This window comes from Cucurbita moschata, unplaced genomic scaffold, assembly GCF_002738365.1.
Source record: "Cucurbita moschata cultivar Rifu unplaced genomic scaffold, Cmos_1.0 Cmo_Scf00015, whole genome shotgun sequence".
Classification (NCBI taxonomy): Eukaryota; Viridiplantae; Streptophyta; class Magnoliopsida; order Cucurbitales; family Cucurbitaceae; genus Cucurbita; species Cucurbita moschata.
Window position 1 is genome coordinate 1,773,969 of NW_019268531.1, and position 6,000 is coordinate 1,779,968.

The 6,000-nt window shown below is 31.3% G+C and overlaps 1 pseudogene; it reads right to left on the reverse strand.

Moving 5' to 3' along the window:
* Window positions 1-651: 651 nt before the first annotated feature.
* Window positions 652-6,000, reverse strand: part of LOC111453462 — an 8,725-nt pseudogene continuing 3,376 nt past the window's right edge.

Sequence of the window (6,000 nt, forward strand, 5' to 3'; positions counted from 1 at the left end):
TCTTTTATTTCAAGACATATAAATTAAACTGTCATGTATAATAAAAAGCTACATCGATAGTTATATCTAGTTGGTAAAGTTATATATAGTAAGCGAAGATAATATATATACTTCCTAATGTATTTTATGTATTCTCTCTATTTACTTGGGGTCATCAATACAAATCTTTCGGTCAATATTTTCCTTGCATTTTCTTTCTCCTGTTTTTGTGTTCATAGCCAATATTCTTCTTGCATTTCTCTCTCCTATTTTTATGTTCATCTAGATTGAGTGTGTACTCGAGTGTATGCGTTGTTGTGCAATCTTAACAACAACCTGACATGCCTTTTGAAATTGTTCAGGTAATTTCCAGAATTTCCATGAAAATGAGTAGAAGGGCAAACACGTCCATTTACTATCCCAATCTCTACTTTATTTCTATGGTCTGTAATCCACGAGTTATCAAATGAAATGATTCTCAAGTCTCCTCAAATATTCTCAATATAATTCCAATCACCACTATAACATAAATCTCCGAAATTTAGATATTCCTTTCTAAGCAACTAAAAAATCTAATTATAATATATAATATTAAGATAAAAACGAACCAAATTTAATTGAACCATCTGATACTCGAGTAAAAAAGAGATATAAAAAAGAGATAGATGGAACTTAGGTAAACAATTTTGATGGCCACTCCTCTCCTCTTATTTTAGCTTGGTTGGTGAGAGACATGGTAAGATTGATATTCCCAATCTCTTCCTTCAACATGTAATCTTTCATAATTTCTTCATATCTATTGAAGAGTTCATCAATAATATCTTGTCCAAAGTGCCGAACAAAAAGAGACTCAACCACAGATCTAATGCATTTGGCATAATTACACTCTTTATTAATAACAATATTGCTGCAAGAATCATCAAAGACGTTCCAATTAATTTTTGAAACCTCAAAACGATCAATGCTAAAGCTTCCTTCACTTGCCACTATGCCTTTTACTTCGGACAAAGATGGCGTTAACACTGGAAGATTGAAGGAGTTAACCTTCTCCTCTTCAATAACTCCCTGCGTATAACAAAAAGTGAACAATTTAGGAGGCTTAGAGATGAGAGGTGAGTGAAAGCGTTGTCTACCTATGCCACCATGCTATTGAGAGCCAAGTTTAAGAGCTCCCAAGTATAGCACCGCTCCTCGCTCATTCTTCGATCATCGCTTATTCTCACTGTACTAATTAGGACCATGCGCCCACCAACCACCAATTCCTCACCCCGGCATTTCAAGAACGTTGAAAAATCCTTTTGGTGTTGCTTTTGGTAGGCTTCTAGTGCTTGGTTGGGGCTTCTATGAGATGCGAAAATATTGCCTTTGTTGCATTCAAGGCCCTCCGGGACCTAACAAAGATGAATCTAATAGGATGAATCTGTTAGGGATCACAACTCTCTACAACTCTCTATAACTCTCTACAATGTTAGGGATCACAACTTTCTACAATGGTATGATATTGTCCACTTTGAGCATAAGCTCTCGTGGCTTTGCTTTGGGCTTCCCCAAAAGACCTTATACCAATGGAGATATCAGATGGTGCAGTGGACGCATGGTGGGCCCATAACCCCTTTGTTCGAGGGTTCCGCTTTGGGCTTCCCCAAAATGCCTCATACCAATGGAGATATCAGATGGCGCAGTGGACGCGTGGTGGGCCCATAACCCCTTCGTTCGAGGGTTCCAGAGAAAGGAGTCGAGTCTCAATTAAGGAGAGGCTGTTCGAGAGCTCCATAAGCTTCAGGGGAGGCTTATAGTGTATTTTGTTCGAGGAGAAGATTGTTGAGGATTATTGGGAGTGAGCCCCATATGGATTAATTTAGTGGAAGATCGTGAATTTATAAGTAAGAAATATTATCTCCATTGGTAGGAGGCCTTTTGAGAAGCCCAAAACAAAACCACGAGATCTTGTGAATCTTGTAAGCTTTATAATTAATTACCTGGGAGAGCCAATGGATGCTGTAGGAAGAAAAAACAAAATGCAAGCTTGAACGAGGGAAAAGCCTGCCATAAAAAGAGCGGGGAACACCGGTGAAGATAAGATAAGCATATAGAGTAAAGCTGCCTTATCTTATTCTCATTTTTGGCAATCAAATGAGCACTGTCTATGGAACTTGTTGAGGATGAGTGGAATTCTGTGTCGTACAAGTTCCAATTGATCCTTGAAATTTCAATACAATCATTCTGTGTCGTAGTTTATTTTTTCTTCCTCCACCCTTCCCCCAATAATACCAAAAATAAAAAACATTTAAATTTGTAAATTTTCAAGTAATTTGGTTAACTATTTTTGGAGTTTTTTGAAATTTATGTTACAGGTGATTCATGCTTCCAGGTAGAATAATATTTTGGAGGTTTATGTTATAGTCTTGCTTTATGTTTATGAAATTAAATTATATTGAGAATATGTGAAGAGATGGTGAATCATTTCATTTAATAACTCATCAAATACAAACAAAAATATTTAATAGTTTATTATAAGACAAATATCTAATATTTACTCTATATTACGACTTACCAAATTATAAATATAAGTATATTGTATTGTTCTTTCCATATTATTTATAATTTATTATATTTCTTAATAATTATAAATACTTTTATCTGTGTTAAAGGTGCAATGATGATTTCAATAAATATTTTCAATGGGATTGATTGTCCTACCATTTATTCACAAGGGACAAAAAAAAAAAAAAACGTCTATTCATTGGTAGCATTTCAACCACTTGATCCAAAGTTTTAGTTGAATTTTTGTAACAAGAAGATAAACTTGTGATATGAAAATGGTCGGTCCCGTACGCATATCGGTCACATGGAGGCTGTCCATTTGGTTCACCCGACTCTAGCGCCGCAAAGAATGTCTATATCATTCAGTGCATCCACACATTAAACTAGATATATCATTACATTTTATATCTAATAAAATCGATCCGCTATTAACATAGATATATCCTTCTTTTTCTGCCTTATTAAAATTTTAAATATAAATTCAAACATAAATATATCAAATTTCACAACTTATCAATTTATTTAAATTTTAGTCGAATACTAAGTTTACTAAGGAATGGATCTGAATTAGTAATAGTTGGTGAATTGTGAATTTTTATTTGCTAATTAAAAAAGTTTAAGAATTTAGACAGTATTTTTTCGATTATAAATACTAATGACAAGTGTGCTCATCTCAAAAGAGAATTGAAAAGTTATGCAGTTAAGTTCACTTTGTTTCCAAAGCTTTCTCTCCTCAATATTTTTATGGATAGGATGAAAAGCATTGAATTGCGTGATTGAAGCAATGTGACCACCGGCATGTCTTGCCACTAATTGAATACAGCTTGATGCCGTACCTCTTCCTCTTGGCCTCTCCGGCAACAATACAATACGTGGCTGCTTTAACCCTTGTTGGGGTCCATTTGTAAACATCCAGTTTCTTCAATTAAACACGACGGCTTTATGGTTTCATTTTCATTATTTGTTTTTTTTTTTTAATTTTTTTTTTTATCTATAAATCCTATCAAAATGATTTATAGAAAGCTCGAGAAAAAAAGATAATAGAGAATAAATAATAATAAATTGAAATATATGCAATTTATGTTCGAAGGAGTGAGATAAATTAATTAAATTTATTTTTTTTAAATATAATATATATAATTAATTCTTTAATTTAATTATTATATTAATTATTTATGAGATAAAGTTCATATAATTTTGTTAATGAGAATAATTATTAAGATTTATAGCTAAACAAACTTTTAAACAAATTTAGAAAGTTTCTCTCTAATATTTTTATGATACTGGAGTGAAATTTAGAAAATCTCTCTTTGAAAATATTTATATTTATATTAAATAGGATGGAGTAGAAAATTGGGAATATAATAATCTTTGTTCTCGACCCATTCTTGATATGTACTAAGAGGATACTCACTAATTTAATAAATATCTCTACTTCAAATGTTCCCTTGTCAATGTCTAATTAAGACTTAAATAAAATGTTGTTTTGAGTCGCATAGAACGAAGGTGGATAATGTTCACACATCAAGAAACAAAGAGAGAGATGGAAATGTTAGCGATGAACGGAGGAGTTGGAGAGGCTTTTCCCTCGTGCAAGTTTGCACTTTGTTCATTCTTCTTATAGTCTCCATTGGCTAAGCCAGGTAAGCTTTTATTCCTGAAAATTTGAAAAAAGTTGTGTTCTTGAAGAATATGGGAAATTTGGATAAATATTGGTTAGGTTCCGGAAGGGGTTGAAAGCAACAAAGGCAACATTTTCATATTGGACACGAGTCCGAAGGCAGTACAAGAAGCCTATCATTGCCAATTTCAAAAGGATTTTTCAACGTTTTTGAAGTGTCGTGCAGAGGAATTGGTGGTGGGTGGGTCGCATGCATGGTTCTAACAAGCTCAGCAAGGACATGTGAAGATCGAGTGAACAAGGAGTGCTGTTACGCGCTTGAGAGTTCTTGAATTTGGCTGTCATCGACGTATATTTAATTAAATTGAAACTATATGTTTCTCTCTTACGAATAAAATGATTGACAGCCTCCTCTTCACATATTCTCAATAACCAAAACTTAGAACAATTGTTTTTTTTTTTTTTTTAAAAGAAAATCGAATGTAACAAATTTGAAAGTTTAAAGAACATAACAATGAACCTAAACTACCTGAAACCACATGTTTCTCTTAAACCAATCTAAAATCAAAATGTTTTATTATTTTTACTTTTGATTTAATTGGATGGTTGATTAAAAAAAAAAATAATAATAATAGTTGATTTTGAGATTTTAATTATAATATTTAAATGAATGATTTCAATGCCATCTTTAGATCCTTGCCAGGTTTTATAATAGTTTATGTACTCCATTCACGTGGATCATTATTTCGATATCTCTCTCTCTCTCTTGTTAGTGATTATTTGTTATTATAATGGGAGAGCCCTATTTAGTATTTATACTAGTTATTTTTTGAATAAAATGCTTTAATATTAGTTTATGTACTCATATTCGAGTGTAATATTTGATGAAAGAAAATGAATTGTTTTCTATGATTTATTACGCCATAATAGAAGATATAGGACTCTCTTGCATAATTGTATGATCCTGTATATCGATACACTTTCTTTTTTAATAATAAGTACAAACACATACATTCTAAGACTTAAATTATCATCATGTTTATTGAGATGAATTACGACCCCAAAAAATTTTCAATTAAAAATGCATGGATCAGGTTGGGTTATCCATATGTCATTTTTTTTTTCATTATCTTTTTTTAATTAGTTTTTTTTTTAAAGTTTTCTTCCAATATTTCATAAGATATATAATATTCTATCAATATAACTTTTAAAAATTCAAAATTAAATATTGTAACATGATTTTTAATTATTAAAAAAAAATCTATAACATAGCCATTAGCTTAAATAAAATAATTACTCTCTTCCAATTAACTAATTTATTTTTTTCTTCCTCCACCCTTCCCTCAATAATACCAAAAATAAAAAACATTTAAATTTGCAAGTAAAGTGGTTATTTATAAATACCTACCTTTAATTAATTTGGTTAACTATTTTTGGAGTTTTGGATATTTATGTTACAGTTAGGCTGTCCCATACTATCTTAAAGAATATGAGAAGAGAAGGTGAATCATTTCATTTGATAACTCGTCCAATACCCACTGATAGAGATTGGGATACTACATAAAGTAGAGATTGGGATAACTCTTCCTCTCTTTTAAGTCATTTTCATGGAAATTCTCCAAATGAAATGCTAACAAAGTTAATGGTTGCATTCACCTTATCAGTCAATTAAGGATAGTTGACCGTTTATTATAATATTTACCTTACATAGATTACATATTTTATATTGTATTCATTTATTAATTATTTACTTGTTATTTGTAATTTAACATATTTCTTTGTTATGTAAATGATTATAAATAAAATAACCTTCACCCCATTCATTCACAACAGACAAAAAAAAAAAAAAAAAAAAC